General features: G+C 45.6%; 1 long non-coding RNA gene across 1 annotated transcript in view; it reads left to right on the top strand.

The window, feature by feature from the left end:
- The window catches only part of LOC309547731, a 758,845-nt gene extending 738,203 nt beyond the window's left edge, over positions 1-20,642 (top strand). The window contains exon 2 of the long non-coding RNA XR_014224980.1: positions 20,517-20,642. This is a non-coding gene — a long non-coding RNA (uncharacterized lncRNA). The remainder of the gene's footprint in view (positions 1-20,516) is intronic.
- Positions 20,643-23,172: the final 2,530 nt, after the last annotated feature.

A 23,172-nucleotide genomic window follows, 5' to 3' on the forward strand; every position in this document is an offset into this window, starting at 1 on the left:
CGAAAAATGTTCAAGGGGGCCAAATACTTTTGCAATGCACTGTACCTACAATGTTGTGGGGACCGACTCACCAGAGCGGGTGGCGCCTATCCCTTCAACTGCTGAACACATTGAAACTGTCAAAGGAAACATGGGAAGAACCCAGAGGAGTTTGAAACGAGGAGGGGAATTAGGCAAACTGTGGTTTATCCCAAAATAGTAAATTTTATTCATCACAAAAATTCAAAATCACAAACCAAGATATTGCAGACTACACATAAGAGTTAAAAATTATGACAACGCTATCATATAAAACACACACCCCCCGGGGTTAACCTTCACACCACATGTATATTGTATGAGATTAAAGAAGTCATAAAGTAATGCTAGATCTAGAGATCAGGTAGTAGAGGGTAGAAGGAAACCTCAGTGGTGTCAGCTGATCATCAGCTATACAAAAACCACTATGGACATCTGCTCTCACCATTCACCTATAAACAATGCATTGTTAGCTACTTCAGATAGATATGACATGAGTGGATAGAGTCTCCTCACCATAAATATTGAAACAGGGCGCCTCAGGGGTGCCAGTCCTTCTCACGTGTTGTCACAGTATGGAAAAAACAGCTGTAAAAGAGAGCAGGATTAATCCCAGTTCGGGTTAGATCATATCCTCTCAGCACATCGTGAGAAGTGAAGCAAATTCAATTGCTAAAAACGAAGACACATCCCAAACTGGGAAGTATGTCAGGTAGATTACTCAGTTGTGTGGCTAGCTGTATACAGTGCACGCTGATAAGACCGCCAAGGCAGCTTTCTTTCACTTTTAGTAAGTCTGTTCTTGTTCTGTGTGAAGCCTTTCTTCTGGATCCTCTCAAAGTTCTATGCAGATATTTCCTTTCCCTAAATCTTGCATAAAGTTGTATTGCTTCTGTTTAGTAGTCAGTCTAATGCACAATTTTGAAGGAACTGTCCTGTAGGTATCCCTTTCATGAGTGATTTGGGGTGGTGGCTGCTTGCTTCGTGGAGAGTGTTTGTGGCAGTTTCTTTAATATACATCTTTGTAATAAGTTTGCCTTCTTCAATCCTGATCAGGAGATCCAGGAAAGGGATTTGGTAGGGATCATGATTGAAAGTAATATGTATGTTTTTACTATTGAAACTAAGTTCCTCTATGAATCTCTCTAAATTATCGGGACTGCCTTTCTAGAGCACCAGCACGTCATCTATGTACCACAGCCATAGAAGGTCATGGCTGAGGTACCATTCCGAACAATATACCACTTCTTCCTTCCACCATCCCAGGTGAAGACAAGCATAGGCAGGCGCCCATGGCGCACCCATAGAAGTGCCCCATATCTGTCTGTAACTGGTACCCATGAACTGGAAACAGTTATTCATGAGGGCAAACTGCAGTAGTTCCAAAATAAATTAATTTTGGGCTCCCATTGTGGGGAAGTTGGACTGCAAGAAGTGTGCCGTGGCAGCTAAGCCCCAAGAGTGGGGTATAGATGTATAGGGCAAGTCAACATCTATGCTAGCTAGTAGCTAGAATGACATCAGGTGGTACTGACAAGTTGTCTATTTTTATTAGGACATGTCTAGTGTCCTACACGTATGATGGTAACTTTGTGACCATTCCTTTCGGGATATTTCCCTATCCTTTCCAGCGGGCCCTTTATTGCCGAGATAATGGGTTTGCTTGGTGGATTTTGAAGCGACCTATGAACCTCGAGTATAATATAAATGGTAGGTGTATTCAATTTTATTACTCTTAGATATTCAAGCTCCTTGTTAGTAATGAGGTTCACTTCATATGCCAGGCTTAATTAAAAATTTAGCTCTTCCACAATAGTAGGGAAAGGATTAGTATCAAGTTTCTCATACGTAGCTCTATCGTTCAGTTGTCTTCGTATTTCTTTTTTCATAACAGTCTTCAGATAAAAGGACCACATTCCTACCTTGGTCACTCTTTTTAATAACTAGCCCAGGCACTTCCTTGAGTTCCGGAAGGGCTTGATGTTCTTCACGGTCAAGATTATCATCTTCCATCCTGTCCAGTCCAAGTGATGAAGGTCCTCCTGAACTAAGTCCAGGAAAACCCCCAGCCCCTTATTTTTGCGAAAAGGTGGTATCTTTGTAGATTTAATCTGGAGACCTAACTCCTTTCTACAGGGGTCCTGAGAGGCTACTGGTGGTAAATCTGGGCAGTCTTCATCTTCTCCGCGCCAGAGAGAAGCCAGCGTTTCCAGAAATACTTGATCCTGAGTGTCCTTGTGTATGGTTACCGTGTCCCCGGTATCTGGTCTTTGATGTACTGTAGCTGTCTTTAAGTATACCTTCCTTAAGAAGAGTTATATATCTTTATATACCTCAAAATTATTGATTGAATTCGTAGGGGAGAAAGATAGACCTCTCTTAAGGAGCTTATTATGGCTGTCCAGAAGAGTAAATCCTGTGACGACTGCTTTTCCTCTAAAAAACCAACACAGCAATCATCTTCATCATCACTTCCTAAGGTGGTAGTTTGATTCCTTTTCTGCTGCATCCCCTTGTGTTTGATAGATCAAAGATCTCCCCTTTTTCCCAGTCAACAAGGTCCCTTTGGAATTTAGATTTAGTTAGTCTTAGATTCCTCTGTACCTTAATTACTTCTTTCTTTAGTAGTTTACTATGTTTTTTCAAATTCTGGTTTATCACTGAATGGCTCTAATTGTTTCAGACTTTCATCAATCTGAGTTTGTATCTCCTACAGTTGTAGATTCTTTTCTTCAACAATCAATTTCATAACATCAAGGCCATGATTGATACATGTTTGTTTCCATTTAAAAAGGAGTCTTTAATTTTGTAAGTGCTCAGCTGCAGTCACTGGTTCTCGTAGTACTCTAGGGATTATCTTCTTATCAATATATGAATCTAGGGACAGGATATCCCACTTTCGATTTATTTGTCTAATGGTCAGTTTTTTTATGTTTGCAGACTACACAAAACTAGTTATCAAGAGCGTATACGTGTGTGTGGGCTGATTAACCATTTGATCAGTCGACTTGATCATAGCACATATGGCATACGTGATAGGTGAAGATATTGAAGAGGAAATTAGACTAACATTTACAGAAAATCCACGGGAACAGATACCCTCTGAGAATGAATCTATAAAAACATTGTTTAAACAACATAAAAAACTGACCATTAGACAATTTAATCGAAAGTGGAATACCCTGTCCCTAGAGTCATATATTAAAAAGAAGATAATCTCTAGAGGACTACGAGAATGAGTGACTCCAGCTGAGCACTTACAAAATGAAAGATTACTTCTTATAAATGGAAACAAACATGTATCAATCATGGCCTTGATGTTATGAAATTGATTGTTGAAGAGAAGCTACAACTGTCGGAGATACAAACTCAGATTGATGAAAGTCTGAAACAACTAGAGCCATTCAGTGATAAACCAGAATTCGAAAAACATAATGAACTACTAAAGAAAGAAGTAATTAAGGTACAGAGGAATCTAAGACTAACTAAATCTAAATTCCAAAGGGACCTTGATCACTGGGAAAAATGGGAGATCTTTGATCTATCAAACACAAGGGGATGCAGCAGAAAAGGAATCAAACTACCACCTTAGGAAGTGATGATGAAGATGATCACTGTGTTCATTTTTTAGAGGAAGAGCAGTCGTCATAGGAGACGACTGCACCAGTTAAAAGGAATACTAAAAAATGTAGAAAAAGATACAGCAAGCAAAAACGAAAAAAGAAAAGTAGGAGAGTCCAGGAGAGAGGCAATCAGGACATCAATATACAGCTAACGGAAGAAGTGAATTTGGGTTCAAATAATAGAAACCAAGACCTCCCAAAAGCTATAACAGATTCAACAAATAATACTGTCATTATTCTCTCTGGATTTACTCTTCAGGACAGTCATATTAATCTACTTAAGAGAGGTCTATCTTACTCCCGATTAATTCAATGAATAATTTTGAAGTATATAAAGATATTTGCCTCTTCTTAAGGAAGGTATACTTAAGACAGCTACATCAAAGACCGGATACCGAGGACACGGTAACCATACACAAGGACATTCGGGATCAAGTAATCCTGGAAACGCTGGCTTCTCTCCGGTGCAAAACAGATGAAGACTGACTAGATTTACCACCATTAGCCTCTCAAGATCCCTGGAGAAGGGAGTCAGGTCTCCAGATTAAATCTACAAAAATAAGTGGCTGGGGGTTTTCCTGGAGGACCTTCATCACATGGACTGCAGTGGTTGGAAACATGATAATCTGGACTGTGAGGAAACTCAAGCCCTTTGGGAACTCTAGCTAGCATAGATGTTGAATCACTCTATACATCCATACCCCACTCTTGGGGCTTAGCTGCCATGGCACACTTTTTGGAGTCCAACTTTCCCACAATGGGAACCCAAAATGAATTTATTTTATTTGCAGTTTGCCCTCATGAATAACTGTTTCCAGTTCATGAGGAAGATATGGGGCACTTCTATGGGTGCCCCATGGGTGCCTGCCTATGCTTGTCTTCACCTGGGATGGTGGGAGGAAGAAGTGGTATATTATTCGGAATGATACCTTAGCCATGACCTTCTATGGCTGTGGTACATAGATGACGTGCTGGTGCTCTGGAAAGTCAGCCCCAATAATCTAGAGAGATTCATAGAGGAACTTAGGTTCAATGGTAGAAACATACATCTTACTTTCAATCATGATCCCTACCAAATGTCCTTCCTGGATCTCCTGATCAGGAGTGAAGAAGGCAAACCTATTACAAATACATTTAGAAACTTATTAAGATCCAGAAGAAAAACATCACAGACAATAAGAACAGACTTACTGTACTAAAAGTGAAAGAAAGCTGTGATCAGGTCCAACGTGATAAACCAGAACCGGTGAGGATTACTGCAACCTATGGCTCTCAATGGGAGGAGGAGCACCGTATCCTCACTAAGCACTGGCATCTTTTGACCCGTTCACCCCAACTGGCTGACATAGTGGGCCCCAGACCCCTTTTGGTAGCCAGGAGGGCTAAGAATCTTGCAGATGAATTAGTGAGATCAGAATGCATTAAAACCATGCCACATAATTGACCTTTTTGACGTCCCTCAACTTATAGGCATGTTCTCATATAGGAAGTGCCACATCTGCAAGCTGGTAGACAGAACAGCTACTTTCACGGATGCAGATAGTTGAAAAACATACCAGATAAAACAGTTTATCAACCGCAATATCACCCCGGTTCTTTACATCTTAGAATGCCCATGTCACAAGCAATGTTCCCTCTAAGATGCATGCATGCGCGTACGCGCAGTCTAATTGACGGTCCCGCGCAAGCACAGTTTCAGACCGCTCAGCCGCAGACGTGGCGGCCGGGGAGCAGAGCAGTGCGCCCCGAGCCCGCCCATTGTGTGGCAATAGCGAATGAAAATTCGCTATTGTCACACGGATCCTCCTCCTGGCCAATCAGGGAGCGGGTCTTCCCGCTTCCTGATTGGCCGAAAGACAAAACCCATGCCATTGGCCGAGGAGGAGGTGGGAGGACTGAGGACTCGAGGAGACGCGGGGAGTCGGGACTGAAGAGAAGCTGCCGTCAGGTAAGTGCACTGGTCTTGCGGGGGGAACGCTGGCATCTCTGCTTTGAAAGGTGGCACGCTGGCATCTCTACATTGAAAGGTGGCACGCTGGCATCTCTACATTGAAAGGTGGCATGCTGGCATCTCTACATTGATTGGGGGCAATGCTGTAGCACTCTGCATTGATTGGGGGCAATGCTGTGGCACTCTGCATTGATTGGGGGCATTGCTGTGGCACTCTGCATTGATTGGGGGCAATGCTGTGGGCACTCTGCATTGATTGGGGGCAATGCTGTGGCGCTCTGCATTGATTGGGGGCAATGCTGTGTGGCACTCTGTATTGATTGGGGGCAATGCTGTGGCACTCTGTATTGATTGGGGGCAATGCTGTGGCACTCTGTATTGATTGGGGCCAATGCTGTGGGCACTCTGCATTGATTGGGGGAACGCTGGTCACTCTGCATTGATGTCCCCCCCCCCCCCCCAGCGAGCCACAGAAAATTTTCAAACGTTGACCGGTCCGCAGCGATAAAAAGCTTGGGGAGCACTGCGCTCAGAAATTTTTTTATTTGCTCAGCACAGTAAAAAATTAGAGGGAACATTGGTCACAAGTACTATGTGGGCAAAACAAAACACCCCTTAAAAGTCTGCATTGGTAAACACCTGTCCAGTATCTGTGGAAAAGACGATGAAACACAGATTGGCCAACATTTTGCAGAGTACCATAAAGGGAAAGCCAATGGCCTGAAAGTTAAGGGCTTTTATGCCCTTAAATTATGAAGTAGAAAAGGAGACTTCAATACAATCCTCCTTCAGAGAGAAAAGGAATGGATTTTTCATCTTGGAGCTATGGTCCCCAAAGGACTCAACAATTAATTAAATCTCCAAGTGTTCTAACACCCTAGCTGAGTCTGATTACCCTATACCTAACCTAGATCCCCCTTATCTTCATGTGTGCTTGTTCAACTGACTGATCAAATTAAAATTAAAATAAATGAAATGATCAACATAAATGATTGTAAAAATATCAAACACATAATAAATAGGAATTCTAAACAATAACTTAACAATAAACAGGGCTGTATATGTATCTAGTCTATCTGGTCAAGTTAGAATGGCAATAGCTACTGCCACTTACGTATTTATATATTTATGCATGTGCATTTTTACAATTGGCCACATAATGGTGATAAGCAATGGTTTACCCACATACATCAATCTTGACCCCAACAGGGGTTAATAACCAGAAACCTAAAGACAGGGCATGTCCCACTGAACACTTCCCCTTTGGGAAGATCCAAGGTTGATACCCTACCCTGAAGAAGTCCATACCAACTAGTGGATGAAACATGTCAGTGCGTCTGCCCTGGCAACCCCTGGTTCACCTCCGCACCAGGTGTCATCCCTGCACCAGTCATTTATTTGCCATCTCCAGCCTGTCCACTGACCGCACAGCAAGGGATCCATACAACCTGAAGTAATAACGGCAGTATGTAATGAATATGCCACAATTAACATTTTGGAAACCCCTGCCTCAGCAGTCTTAGCAGCATGTGGTGTATACAGCCAGCCCCACAACTGTGAGTAATCTACCTGACATACTTTCCAGTTTGGGACGTGCCTTTTTATCAACTGAATTTGCTTCACTTCTCCCGATGTGCTGAGAGGATATGATCTAATCCGAACTGGGATTAATCCTGCTCTCTTTTACAGCTGTTTTTTCCATACTGTGAAAACACATGAGAAGGACTGGCACCCGTGAGGCACCCTGTTTCAATATTTTTTGGTGAAGTGGTGGCCCGGGCCTGTGTTAGCCCTGTTCAGACCGTGGTCACCGCCTACCTCCCGCTGTGCGGCCTGATCATCAACCGGCCATGGAGCAGCTGGCCCCGGCCCACGGGCAAATGCCCGGTCTGCCCTATGGCCAGTAGGGGCCTGTGTGGGAAATATTTTGATTGTGACTGATCACTATACTAGATATGCTCAAGCATATCCCACCAAAGATCAAGTGTTGTTCATCATGGATTGCCAAATCTACTTCACTCTGACCAGGGGGCGGGACTTTGAAAGTCGCCGAATTAAAGAGCTGTTAACATTGCTTCAACAAGAGCCGCGCCACACCTTTTAATCCAGAGGGTGATGCTCTCCCTGAATGCTTCAATTGTACCTTGTTGAACGTGTTGGGCTCCCTCCCTAATGGTGCTAAGCAAACCTTGGAGCCGACATGTTGGAGCTATGGTACATGCCTACAATTGTACCAGACATGAATCAACTGGTTTCTCTCCTTTTTTTTCTCATGTTTGGGAGAGAAGCCCGTCTCCCTATTGACATTCAGTTGGGTGTGTCTAATGATGGAGTGGAACAAAGAAATCACTATCAGTATGTGGCATGAATGGAGGCCTATTGAATGGCTGAGGAAAATGTTGCAAAAATAAGTGTTGCCAATAAAAGGCGTTGCCAAAAAAAAGGCGTTTGATTCCAAAGTTCATTACAAAGACTTACAACCTGGTGATAAAGTGCTTCTCCTCAATTTGGGACCCTCAGCCAAACATAAGTTAGCTGATCGCTGGAGAAATGAGTTGTTTGAAGTTATAGAGAAACTGCTTAGAATTCCAGACTACAGGATTTTAGGACCTGAGGTTCAGATCAAAGCCTGGCATAGGAATCACTTGCTTCCAGTACCACAAGTTGCTACTGCTAATGAGGAGCCACAATCTGATATTGTTACAGATTCTAATGATGTGCCTTGTGCAGACAGAGTGATGACAATGACTGGTTTACAACTCCACCAGAGTCTCCTGTACTGGTTCCTTCAGCTATTACTGATCGGGGTCTCCCTCAGAGAGGTGGTTTGAACCCAGCTACTCCTGTTTTTGAACCAAGATCCCAAAACCTTGTGCTTACAGTGCCAGGCATGGTTGGAGCACCAAGCTTTCCTACTAATGCTGTCTCAGAGTTAAATGGACTAATGTCTGAGGGCTTGAGGAGAGGAGATTGTGTTCAACGACCTCCTCCAGCAATGTTTACTTATGACACCTTGGGAAGACCCTGCTATGCTGTACAGAACTATGTACAACCTCATGTTCTGATGGACATGATTGCAGCTCATTCTAGTCTGGTTAGCATGATGCCTATTTGTTACTAACCATATTTTCTTTGCAGCTAATCTCTTTAATATACTGAACAAAATTATAAACGCAACACTTGTTTTTGCCCCTAATTTTCTTGTTAAATAGCTTTTATTAAGATTATTTCAAATAGTAACAGAGGAAAGCAAACCCATAAAACATTGACAATATGGCAAGTAGTACATAGGTGCAGTAATGCAATCTAACTTCATGCCCATGAAGATAAGCCTTTACAGCATTAAGCAATCCAAACATATGAATAGCATTAATACTTATAAGATGGGGTCGCTGATGGCCGTTCTCTAATCGGGCCACCCCCAACCCCCCTGAACACCCCAAATGGGTACACACTGTGTCCAGTTGGGGGGGAGGGGGGTAGACCCTCCGACAGCTAAACATCCGCGGACCACCATATATTAGACTGCCATGTACATAGTTCTACAAGATGTTATTTGTGACACTAACAGAGAATATTTTTGCCCCCAATTTTCATGAGCTGAACTCGAAGATCTAAGAAAACCGGGATTTATCCATGAAGAGGACACTTCTCCAAAGTGCCAGACGCCATTGAATGTGAGCATTTGCCCACTCAAGTCAGTTACAACGACAAACTGCAGTCAAGTGGAGACCCCGATGAGGACAACGAGCATGCAGATTAGCTACCCTAAGACGGTTTCTGACAGTTTGTGCAGAAAATATTTGGTTATGCAAACCGATTGTTGTCCAGGTGGCTGGTCTCAGATGATCTTGGAGGTGAAGATGCTGAATGTGGAGGTCCTGGGCTGGTGTGGTTACACGTGGTCTGTGATTGTGAGGCCGGTTGGATATACTGCCATATTCTCTGAAACGCCGTTGGAGACTGCTTATGGTAGGGAAATGAACATTCAATTCAGGGGCAACAAGCCTGGTGGAAATTCCTACAGTCAGCATGCCAATTGCACGCTCCCTCAAAACATGCGACATCTGTGGCATTGTGCTATGTGATAAAACTGCACATTTTAGAGTGGCCTTTATTGTGGCCAGCCTAAGGCCCCTTTCACACAGGGGAGTCCGTCGGCGGACTCCGTTTTTCTCAGCGGGGGATCGATCCCCCACTGAGCAGGCGGATGGCAGCTGTGTCTCCTCCCTGTGTGCGGAGACAGAGCTGTCAGGTCCCGTTGTTCTCTATGGGGGAATCGGATGGGAACGGACCATCTGTCTGTTCTCATCCGATCTGATCCGATCCGCTGGACAGATGGAAAATGGGGTTTCCATCCATCCAGATTTGACGGATCGGATCAGATGTCAGCGGACATGTCTCCGCTGACATCCGATGCCCCATAGAGATGCATGGGGCATCCGTTCAGATCCGCCAAAGAAACGGACAGGTGAATCTGAACGGTCCGCCTGTGTGAAAGGGGCCTAAGGCACACCTGTGCATTAATCATGCTGTCTAATCGGCATCTTGATATGCCACACCTGAGAGGTGGATGGATTATCTCGACAAAGGAGAAGTGCTCACTAACACAGATTTAGACAGATTTGTGAACAATATTTGAGAGAAATAGGCCTTTTGTGTACATAGAAAAAGTCTTAGATCTTTGAGTTCAGCTCATGAAAAATGGGGGCAAAAACAAAAATATTGCGTTTTATAATTTTGTTCAGTATAGATTGCTTCTGGAGAAGTGGTCTGCAGAAGGTGACAATGATGTTAACTTTTGCTATGTTTAGTTGTTATTTTATGTGTATATTCTTGCAGGGTCTGAAGGATTTTCAGCAGGAGGAGAATGTAGTGAAGTGATAAATTCTTTGCCCGTTTTCCAAGTGTATACTCCTGTTATGCAGTGTTTGTTTTGCCCTTTTCCAATAGGGCTGCTATGCTCTCTCTCTCTGCAAGGAGGATGAGATCACCAAGAAGAGCAGAGGTATGGCAAGGATTCTTGGGTAGGTGTGGAGGAGAGAGCCCATGTTGGGTGAGATCAGTAAATTCCTGATGAGAGAGCACAGACTGTAAGTTGCTGCAGCCTCCCCTCTCTGAAACATACATAGAGACTCTTAATGATTTCATGTTCCTGTTTGGAAACTTCCTTATGTTGGATGGTTCACTGAATGTTAATTTCTTCAATACATGGGCTTTCAAATACAATGCTGTATGGATTACTGTCTATGTGGATGATACTTTTCTCAATTGGCTATTCACAAGCCCCAATTGTGTGGAGGCACTAGCGCTTGTTAGAAATCCTATCCTAATCACACAGATTATAAAGACTCTGCTCCTAATACTATACAGGTGGTGCCATCATACCCCAGTAGCCACAGAGAGTGAAAAGAATAGCGTTACACCTGTAATAGGGCTTACCTGAAGGTACAGTGAATATCCCCTAAACGTAGCAGACGGTGATAGCACCAGCGTATGTGCACTGCACTCTCAGTGGTTGACATGAGCTGTGCTGTGACCATGACACCCGCGCGCATGCGTGTGAGTTACATCATCGCAGTCTGGCAAAACGACTGGAGCCCAAGAACCCAGAGAGAAGACTGGACAAAGATGGAATCCCTCTTAGTAGTGACAGCACAGCGCTGGAGAGATCAGTTTTTTTAGGTTAGAAAATTATAATTAAGGGCTCATTCACACAGGTACTCTGGCTGTTTGAAGGAGGGGTTTGGGCTGGAGCCACCTGTTATTCTATGGGAATTCAGTGCCTGTACGAACACAGCCGCAGGCCCTACTGCATCCCAACGCCTCTCAAATTAGGACCTGAAGCTGTGTTCACACTGTGATTCACACTGTACAGACCAGAGCACCCATGTGCATGAGCCCCAAGACCTCATTCCCACAGAGATTTACCGTATTTATCGGCGTATAACACGCACCTACATTTTAGGAGAGAAATTTCAGGAAAGAAGCTGAAATTTAAAATAAACAGCTTTGAACTCAGAACATTTTTTTTTAAATCAAATGCAGTCTCACCAGTGCCCACGAATGCAGCCTCATCAGCGCAGTGCCCACGAATGCAGCCTCATCAGCGCAGTGCCCACAAATGCAGCTTCAGCACAATGCCCACAAAGGCAGCCTCACCAGCGCAGTGTCCATCAATGCAGCTTCGCCAGCGCAGTGCCCATCAATGCAGCCTCGCCAGCGGAGTGCCCATAAATGCAGCCTCGCCAGTGCAGTCCCCATAAGTGCAGCCTTGACAGCGCAGTGTCCTTAAATGCAGCCTCGCCAGCGCCAGTCTCCTTAAATGCAGCCTCGCCAGTCTCCTTAAATGCAGCCTCGCAAGCACCGGTGACACTATCCAAATCAATTTAAAAAAAGGCCAGGAAGCAGCGCCGAGAGGTAGAAGGGGGCAGGCCGGGCCGAGGAGAAGGGTGGACGAGCTATCGCTGTCATCGGAAGTCCCGGAGTCTATGATAGACGTCACACGTCTCGGCATAGGAGGACTTCCGATGACAGCTCGTCCTTCCTTCTCCTCGGCCCCGCCCGCCCCCTTCTACCTCTCAGGGCTGCTTCCTGGCCTTTTTTATTTCTTATATCGGCGTATAACACTTACTGTTGCGTTTTCCTCCATTTTTAGGAGGAAAAAGTGTGTGGTATACACCGATAAATACGGTATTTATCAACTCTTTAAGATTTAGCAGGAATTCTGTGAGCTGTGGCTCCTATCGATTTCTATCAACAGCCCTGCCTGGTTTCCTACTTCTACACTTTTTTCCCCATTCTTTGTTCACACCACTCTCCATTCTGAACTCTTTGCAATGTTTTCTGCTGCATTCAGCACTTTACACTCTCCTGTCCCTTGTTCTATGTATGGCACCTCATTTGTGAGGCCTTTGGCTATTGTCCTACCATTGCCTAGTATCTCAGGCATTGTGCTCTCTGTTCTCCGCAATGGTTTCCCATCTGTGTTCTTGGTATACTGTTCCTGCAGATATTAACCCCCCTGGCAGTATTCCCGAGTGTGGCTCAGGGTTAACTTTCAGTACCAAAAGCGGTAAGCCCGAGCCACACTCAGGATTACCCCAGAATCACACTCACCTTCCCTGTGCTCCCCCGCCGTCCTCCCTGCCGTCCTCACACTCTATCCCCGCTTTGTGCACGACCAATTGCTGGCACTTGCCTTCTGGTTCCCTTCCCTGCAAGAGTTGCGACGCGGGGGGTGGAACCGGCGGCAAATTCAAAAGTGTAAATACACAAATGACATGATACAAAGCTGTGACCCTAACGGATTACACTGTATCATGCCATTTCACCATAGGATTGCACCTGGTGACTTTTCCAGTGCCCTGCCTGTGCTTTTCCAGTGTTTTGTGCCTGGAAAATTTTGAATGACCATGGCGTCCAAAAAGAGTTCTTTTTGCGCAAAATCGCTTTTAGATGAACTGGAAAACAGCGACCGCGAAACTGAGTTACTTGAAGAACTGAGCGATAGCGATTCGTGGGAAAATTCGTCAGGTACGGAAAGTGACGACAGCGACGATTCTAATGTCTCTTTCTGGCACATAGCTTGTGGAATTCGGGAAGTATATCAAATGATTCTTCACAATTTCCAACGGAGCGATGTGCCAGAAGAGACATCAGAATCGTCGCTGTCGTCACTTTCCGTACCTGATGACAAATTTTCCCACTAATCGCTATCGCTCAGTTCTTCAAGTAACTCAGTTTCGCGGTCGCTGTTTTCCAGTTCATCTAAAAGCGATTTTGCGCAAAAAGAACTCTTTTTGGACGCCATGGTCATTCAAAATTTTCCAGGCACAAAACACTGGAAAAGCACAGGCAGGGCACTGGAAAAGTCACCAGGTGAAATCCTGTGGTGAAATGGCATGATACAGTGTAATCCGTTAGGATCACAACTTTGTATCATGTCATTTAGTGTATATACATTTTTTAAATTGCCGCCGGTTCCACCCCCTGCGTCGCAACGCTCGCAGGGAAGGGAACTGGAAGACAGGTGCCGGCATTGGCCGAGCACACAGCGTGAGGACAGCGGGAGGACGGCGGGGGAGGACGGCGGGGGATCGCAGGGGAAGGTGAGTTTTAAAATGTAAAACCACAGATTTCAATGCAAAACAATGTACCGCTTTTAGCACAAAAATCTGGACATAATCAGACTGCCAGGGAGGTTAATTGTCATCTGACATTTCATTATTTAGCAGGAGTCCAGCATGTGCTAAGCCCTGCCCCTTACCATTAAGCCCCACCCATTTGGATAAGTACCACCCTTTGTCAGAATTGCATCATTACTGGTGCAAACACTTGCACCAAAACTTCACACATCTGTTTTTAAATGGCTCCTCCCTCAAGTCCACAATAAACTCTCATTCTACCTTTTCTGGTCTGGCCCATCAGTTCCTCCTGGGTGTTCTCTCACAGTTGAACATTCTTCTGTTCCCTTGTTCATGAAAATTTCCCTCTCTAATTTCCTCCTCCCTATCCACTATCATTTCCCCCTACACTGCTTTATTTGATGAGCTCCTGTTTCATTGTACCTGCAGTTAGCATGCATTTGTTTTTTTGTCAATGGAACAATGTATTCCTTGGCACTTGTATGAATTGTGGTCACATAATAACCATATTATTGATGAGGAACGGGCACAATGTCACTTTAATATTCCATTCATGGATTATGCATGTTCTGTATCATCTTAGCAGGTCCTCTGGCCCAGGGAATATAACACTATCGCTGTAATTAAAAGGATATTGTCTAAAAATAATAAGGTAGAATGGTATATGGATGATACAAAAATGCCACTGGCAGGTTTGTTCTGCTATTGCTTCCACGCTTGAAAAATATCCTAGAAAAAAATTAATTATAGCTTACTGAATGTGTAAATCTGAAAACACATTAAGGGATCAGTCTGCCCTATAGTAATAGTTTTATTATGGGTGAGCTAATTCTCCCAAAACACCTGCACCACAACTTCACACATCAGTTTATGAAAGGCCCCACTCTCCAGTCCACAATAAACTATCGCTCTTTCTTTTTTTTTTCACCCATCAGTTGGCATTGCCTCCCAGTTGAACATTCTTTCCCTGTTCCTTTGTCCATGAATGTTTCCCTCTCCACCTTACTCATCCCCAGCCACCATCCTTTTCTTTTTTATCCAAAGCCATATTTATTCCCACTCCTTTCTGCTGTCCCTCTTTCACTACCCCTGTTCATAATCATTGCATGGTCTGCTTACTCTCCATTCTCTTAATCGTCTAATCTCCATTTTCTCTGTAGCATCCTTTAGCTTAGTGTGTTAGATGTATGTGGTTTTTTGTTGGTGTAGGTAAATTTGGTTTGGCTGGCAGCCAAGCCTGTGTTGAATCTGGGTCAGGGTGAGTCACTCGGGAGGCTGGATGACTCATCAAGCAGCATTTCTAGTACTCCCCCTACTTGCTGGAACCTTGGAGAAACTTCCAGAAGAATGGGAGGGAAGTTAGGAGAAGCTGCTTGGAGTATTAATGAGGGCCACAGCCAATCCCTCGAAGAATGGGCTGGCAGGGGGCGAGCGCCTAAAACACTCCTAAACCAAGTGCCTTTGTCAGATTCATCAAACAGTGTTCCAGCTGGGTCTGATTTTTTTTTTTACAAGCAAGTGAGTACTGGAGGAAGAGTAGTATATATAGAAAGTTGTCCTTGAGTTTTGCTAAAGTCAGGAGGGCATCCCATAATTTTACCTCTACCCTATCCAAGTTTTATCCCCTCAATAAAACATTGAAAAAAGAAGCACTGGAATGTTTCTTGACTCTGGGATACTGTGGAGTTTCAGTGTGCTTGGCTGTGTAGGGTTGGGATCCCTATTCATCAGCGGCTCCTTTGTGGGGTGCGATACATCTCTACTCTCCTTGATTAGCTTACACTCAGCTCTAATCTTTTCAGCCTTCTCTCTCTAACCTGTGCTTTCTCTGCCTCCCCCAGTGTTCTGGGATTAGCAGCCCCTTCTCCCTCCACACCCTGCCATAATCAGTGTCCACCCTGCCCCCCCTTGGCTCCCTAGTCCATAACCAGTGCCATTCTGCCTCCACTTCACCTGTGTTCCATTGAGCGATCGTTCATCTTCCTCTTCCCTTATGGTCAGTGATCAGTTCCCTCTCTGCCTACTATACCTTCCAGCTCCACCACTAGTTTTTCACTCGCCATGATGGTACACTAGATTTAAAAATACATATCCAATAAAATATTGTGTGATCAGGCAGTGATATCACCCAAAGGCCAAAACATGTTGCCTAAATTGACCTATTCTGGCTCCAATTGTTTTAATAGTGACTTGTCCCTTACTGAGACCTCAGTATCTTGCCCTGATGTAGCAGAGGCAATCATTGTAAACATTCTTCATCAGATAGCTGAACTTAGCAAATATTTTGCATCTCTAATGCATGCAGAAGGGTTCAGGCAAACAATATCATGCAGTAGATGTTGGTATTTGAAGTGGTCAAAAGGAATATTTCCTTTCTTCTTTCAATGAGTGACTTGCAGCAAGGATAGCAGGAAATTACAAGAAGGGCTCATGCACACTGGGCATTTTTGAGGGTACTGTTAGGGGTGTCAGGCGTTTTTTTTTTTTTTTTTACTGCATCTAAATTACCCTGCATGTTATCCTATGTGTTCCTGCACACATTGGCTTTTAGCAGCGTTTAGTGGCAGGAAAAAAAACCCACTGCCAGGGAGTTCTGGAGCAGCGGCAATTCAGCGGAACAAAATGCTGACAGCTCCTAAACTCTCCTAAACTCTGCTAACTGTTGCTAAGCACTGGTGTTCAGCGTTTTTTTCTAAGCGGGAAGTCACTGGTGTCCTTAACAACCAGTGAATAGCTGGTTAAGGAACAGGCCAGCAAGTCAGGTGCTGTGTTCTTAACAGTGGATGACAAATCAGCTGTCAGCGGGATTCCCCGCTGACAGCTGAATGTACACTAAAGAATTGCAGGCAATAAAAAATTATGAAGAAATACAGCTTGAGGGCCCTCCCCAATTCCTACCAGGCTCTTTGAATCTAGTATGAATTTTAAGGGAAACTCCATGCCTAAATTAAAAAACGAAAATACAGCATGGAGCCACCCCCCCCCAAAACCGTACAAGTCTATTATCTGAGCATGCTGCCTAGCAGCATAAGAAAGGGGGAGATGAGCGAGCACCCCCTCCCTGAAACATACCAGCCACATACCCTCAACATGGGGGTGCTTTTGGGTAGGGGAGACTCCCCCCCTCAAAGAACCTTGTTTCCATGTTGCTGGGGACAAGGGTCTCTTCCTCACAACCCTGAACGGTGGTTGTGGGGGTGTGTGGGTGGGGAGGTTATAAGAATTTGGAAGCCCAAAATAACAAGGAGGCCCCCAGATCCTGCCCCTCCCTATGTGAATGAGGTATCCCTATGCATTCACCAAAAAAAAGTAGTGTAAAAGGCAGGAGACATTTCTTTTATTAAGGAAAAGAAAAAAATTGTCCCCTGGTGTAGATCCAACATCAATCACGATGAACTGCAGTCACTGACCAGAAAAAAAAGTCTGCACCTGATGCTGGCTCCCACCAAATGACCGTTCTGCCGCCTCCCGACGCTAAATAAATGAAGGGGTGGGGCCACCCGGTGAGGTATATGCCCCGGGTGATGATGTCACAAGGGGGCGGGGTCACCCTGAGATGTCATTGGGTGGCCCTGCTTTTTCATTTATATCATAGCAGGAGGCAGCGTAGCTGTCAGGATCTGATCACAGCCTTTCTCCTGGGGTCTCCCTCTCCCCGACAGGCAACCGGCGTGTGATGCAGAAGAGTAACTGCTGTTAGGCCTCAGCAGGTGCTATGGCTTAGGGCCTGAATGGAAGTGAACTTAACTGATTGTAAAGGCAGAAGGTGCTATGCATTAAGATAAAAAGCCTTCTGTGTGCAGCAGCCCCCCTCAGCCCCTATTACTCACCTGAGGCCCATCTAGATCCAGCAATGTTGCAGGAGTGTCTCGGCGGCCTGGGACTCCCCTCCTCATTGGCTGAGACAGCAGCGTGGTGCCATTTGCTCCAGCTGCTGTCAATCAAAGTCAGTCAGCCAATAAGGAGAGAAAGGGGGTGGGTCCGGGCTGCAGCTCCATTTCTGAATGGACATAGGGAGCTGTGGCTCGGTTCGGGTGCCCCCATAGCAAACTGCTTGCTGTGGGGGCACTTGGCAGGAGGGATGGGCTTAAGGAGCCAAAGTGGGAACCGAGAAGAGGAGGATCTGGGCTGCTCTGTGCAAATCCACTACACAGGGCAGGTAAGTATAACATGTTTGTTATTTTTTTTTAAAAAAAGACGAGACTTTAGTATCACTTTAAAGCAGGGCACCATCCAAAAGAGAAAGTTCTGCTTTAAGGCCTTCACCTTCCTCCTCTTCTCCAAATGGCACTTTTTTTTTTTTGAGAGAGGGGGGAGCGGGTACCTGGATTTGACAGGTACCCCACTCTCACTTGCGCTTGGATTGTCTAGGCCAGGGGTGGCGAACAAGTTCGACAAAAGGAGCCAAAATTTTAAACTGTGAGAGTCAGAGAGCCACACCACGCAGTGACCTGCCAAAACAGACAAACACTCACACAAAAGCATATAACTTTATAACATGGCACAGGTGATGGAATAGGCATGGCACAAGTGATGGAATAGGCATGGCACAAGTGATGGAATAGGCATGGCACAAGTGAGGGAATAGGCATGGCACAAGTGATGGTACAGGCATGGCACAGATGGTACAGGCATGGCACAGATGGTATGGCATGGCACAGATGGTATGGCATGGCACAGGTGGTATGGCATGGCACAGATGGTATGGCATGGCACAGATGGGATGGCATGGCACAGGTGGTATGGCATGGCACAGATGGTACAGGCATAGCACAGATGGTATGGCATGGCACAGATGGTATGGCATGGCACAGATGGTACGACACAGCACAGATGGTATGGCATGGCACAGATGGTATGGCATGGCACAGATGGTACAGGCATAGCACAGATGGTATGGCATGGCACAGATGGTATGGCATGGCACAGATGGTACAGCATAGCACAGATGGTATGGCATGGCACAGGTGGTATGGCATGGCACAGATGGTATGGCATGGCACAGGTGGTATGGCATGGCACAGATGGTATGGCATGGCACAGGTGGTATGGCATGGCACAGATGGTACAGGCATAGCACAGATGGTATGGCATGGCACAGATGGTACAGGCATGGCACAGATTGTATGGCATGGCACAGATGGTACGACATAGCACAGATGGTATGGCATGGCACAGATGGTATGGCATGGCACAGATGGTACAGGCATAGCACAGATGGTATGGCATGGCACAGATGGTATGGCATGGCACAGATGGTACAGCATAGCACAGGTGGTATGGCATGTCACAGATGGTACAGGCATAGCACAGATGGTATGGCATGGCACAGATGGTACGGCATGGCACAGATGGTACAGGCATAGCACAGATGGTATGGCATGGCACAGATGGTATGGCATGGCACAGATGGTATAGGCATGGCACAGATGGCACAGGCATGGCACAGATGGTATGGCATGGCACAGATGGTATGGCATGGCACAGATGGTATAATAATGGCACAGGTGATGGAATAGGCATGAGGAGGAGGAGGACTCACTTACCGGGCTGCTGACTGACTGGTTCCAGATGACCTCCTCACGCTGCGCCTGCGGCCTGGTCTGGATCCGGTCTCTGCAGTGCCGACTCCCGCCGAGTCCTGGTCTCCATCCGCTCCGGTCCTCCTGGTGACTCGCGACTTCTTCTTCTCTCCGCTGCTGCGCACACTATGCTCGGGCGGGAAGGAAGGCGGAAGATGATGTCCTACTGTGATTGGTCCAGGCTGTAGTCTGGACCAATCACAGCCCGGACATCATAAAAGTGGGAGTGTCCCGCTGAAGAGTGCCGATCGGCGCCCCTGCTGGTTTTTGACTCCACCCCCCCATACCCAGGACACAGTACGGCGCCCGCCAATGGGCGAAAATTTTACATTTTTTTTTTCTTAAATCTAACACTGCGCTAGACGAGCCACAGTATACCAAAAGAGGCAAAGAGCCAAAGAGCCGCATTCAGTTCGGCCGGGAGCCGCATGCGGCTCTAGAGCCGCGTGTTCGCCACCCCTGGTCTAGGCGATCCGACCGGAAGTTCTCCTCTCCACCTCCCTCCCCCAGTCATCTGGGACACCTCCCAGGTCCCAGAAGAATGTGGGACCATTCACAATGCGCAGCGCAGCTCTCGCATGCGGAGTACGCAAGACGCAAACTCCTGCACAGTTAAGATGAGTTGAGATGTTGGCGCCGGGGAGTGAAGACAGCTTGAGTGAGCACATCGCTGGATCTTGGGACGGGTGAGTGTGTTTTTTTAACCCCTTGACGCCAACCGTATGCATATATGCAGCCCTGTGTTTACAATTTAGCAGGCAGGGATCGGTAAGTTGCTGATGCATACCTGCGATCAGGAGCTTTCTGATCATGTGACTGCTGTGACAGCCAATCAAATGACTCGAATGCCTACCTTCGCCTCCTGGCTTTTAGAACTCTTAAAGGAGTTGTAAAGGCAGAAGGTTTTTAATCTTAATGCATTCTATGCATTAACATAAAAAGCCTTCTGTGTGTAGCAGCACCCCTAATACTTACCTCTGCCCCCTCTCTGTCCAGCGATGTCCACAAGTCCCTCGGCCGTCCTGGGACTCTGCCTCCTGATTGGCTGGTATACAGTCGTGGCGCCATTGGCTCCCGCGGCTGTCAATCAAGCTCAGTGAGCCAATCAGGAGAGAGAGGGGGAGGGCCAAATGATATCTCCGTGTCTGAATGGACACACGGAGCTGCAGCTCGGCTCTGGTGCCCCCATAGCAAGCTGCTTGCTGTGGGGGCACTTGATAGGAGGGAGGGGCCAGGAGCAGCAACAAGGGACCCAAGAAGAGGAGGATCCGAGCGGCTCTGTGCAAAACCAACTGCACAGAGGAGGTAAGTATAACATGTTAGGATCACTTTAAATTGTCAGGAGGCAGTCAGGGAGAAGAGTTTAAAAGTCAGCAGCTACAGTTTTTGTAGCTGCTAACTTTTAATAAACACAAAAATGACTGGAGCTTCTCTTTAAGGAAGCTTGCTGGAAAACACTACCCATTGAAGCTGGGCTGGAGAGAGAACCCTTTCACCGAGAGTCTCGGCTTAATAAGCTGTCCCCTCTACTTCCAGCATTACATTAAGGCTGCTACTGTAGGGCCCAAACTGAGGTACAATATGGGGCTAACAGGCTGGTTTGAATGCCTTAGTTAATACAAGCTCATCTTCCTAGTTTTTAACCCATTCTATCTTCTCACCATTATGTAATCATCTGCATTTTAATACCAGAAAGGAGAACACAGGCGCCACTCTAAGTGCAGTATATGGAGATTTATTAAGAGTAAACCGAATGAAAGGTACTCACAAGGATGTATGTAAAAGAAGCATCATCAAAGCATAATGGTACATGGCAATTGCTCCCGGTGTCCTGTTCAGGATGGCTCGAGCGGTCTCTGGGCGTTAGGCTGTAGCCGATGGAAAACGACACTTCCTGATCATGGGGACACACCACTACCGTCCTGTCGTCACTTCCGGGAAGCGTGATTGCGTAGTGGCGCTGGCGACGCGTTATCGGAGCATGCGCTCCTTCTTCAGGTTGTTTTCCATCGGCTACAGCCTAAAACCCCGGGGACCGCTCGGGCCATCCTGAACAGGACACCGAGAGCAATTGCCTGCATGTACCATTATGCTTTTATGATGCTTATGATATAAGATAGGGCCAGGGACTATTCATAGGATTCAGATATATTGGGCAGACTAGATGGGCCAAATGGTTCTTATCTGCCGACACATTCTATGTTTCTATCCTTGTGAGTACCTTTCATTCGGTTTACTCTTAATGAATCTCCATATACTGCACTTAGAGTGGCGCCTGTGTTCTCCTTTCAGTTTGCTACAAGCTCCTTCTACTTGCCATCAGAGCAGCCTACGGAGTGTGGTTGTTTGAGATTTAGAATCTATGGACTCTGTTTATGGACTTGGAGTACAGTTACTATTTTGATGATGTTTTGACTGTATTAATTTATGTTCCCGTGTTCATATAAGTGGAGCTTGTGAGGTCTTCTGACATTTCTTCCCCCGCTGTGCGCCAGTCTTTACCTCTTTGTCTGTATTTTAATACCAGAGCCAAGCTATTCCCACAATGATTCCTGTTATCAGGCCTGAGCCTCCAGAGCCCACACTTTGATCCAACTCATAGGAGACATCATGGTGAGCTCCAGAATACAGGCCATGACTCTAATTATCAGGGAGACTCCTGCCAGTAGCCTCACGTAGTCCTACCCCATTCCAAGAAGGGCAGAGACCCTGTCCCTCACCTCTATTTCAAGTTGGCATTTCAGTGCTCCAAAGTGAGGCTAGCAGCTAAAACAAGACCCTCCTCCTTTTTAGTGTAGTTAGAAGGCTAGTTGAATGAGGTCAAGTGATCGCACACCATCCTACGAAGCTTGGGGAGACATCACAACAAGACAGGGCCACCTCCATGATATGGCAGAAATCATAGCCTCCTTCTACCTTGTAGTCAGGGGCTGCAGAGATTGACTGAGCACGGAAAAATTTACAACTGAGGCTTCCTCCTATAGGTTTACATGTAGTGAAGAAAATATCTTCATACATCACTGCAAATCCGCTATGAAAGAGTATGTAACAGTCTTAGCTGGGGCTCCTGCCAGGCTACACCTCCAATGCGTTTCGCTCCGCGTAATGCTCCATGACTAAGCTCTGTGGGCAGAGCAAAATTTGTTGGGGGCCATGGCCTGGCCAGAGCCTAGCCTGAGACTGCCAAATACTCTTTCATAGTGGATTTGCAGTAAAGTGTGGCTCAAGAAATATTTTCTTCCATACATGTTGATGTTTTGAACCAAGACAAGCTCTGTTCCCGGCTTGCACTCCCAGCAGTTGGCGATGGAGTAGGAAGCTGAGCAGTACCCCCATTTTTACATTGGTTCGTCCATAGGTTTACAACTTGTGGGGCAGACTACGAAGCCAGAGAATAAATGTGCTAAACCAGAGGTAAGGGAATCACACATATTAGCTGGAGACTAAAATCTAGAAAATTCCCAGATATGGCAATATTATAAGGTTGAGGAGTGAATACACTTTCTGTGCTAGGGTGACAACACTGATCCTTCATAGATGGCTTCAAACATGAAAAGGAATACAGCCACAACATCTATGGATTGGTAATCTGATAAAGATTTCATTTTTTGTTCTTGGATTTAAATACACTTTAATTTGTGTTGTCGAATGGTGTACAATAGTATGAGCACTTTTTTTTCCTTACATATACAAAAGCCAATTTTCTATCAATGTAAGAAGTACATCCTATACATCATATTTTTAATTAGTACATTTTATTGTTGATGGAAACCCTGCAGATTAACTAAAGAAATATGCATAATGTAAAACAGAAAGATCAGGAGTAAGGAGGAATTTAAGAGCACTGTCCT

This window comes from Pelophylax lessonae (genome assembly GCF_965119305.1).
Source record: "Pelophylax lessonae genome assembly, chromosome: 2".
In the NCBI taxonomy this organism is placed as follows: domain Eukaryota; kingdom Metazoa; phylum Chordata; class Amphibia; order Anura; family Ranidae; genus Pelophylax; species Pelophylax lessonae.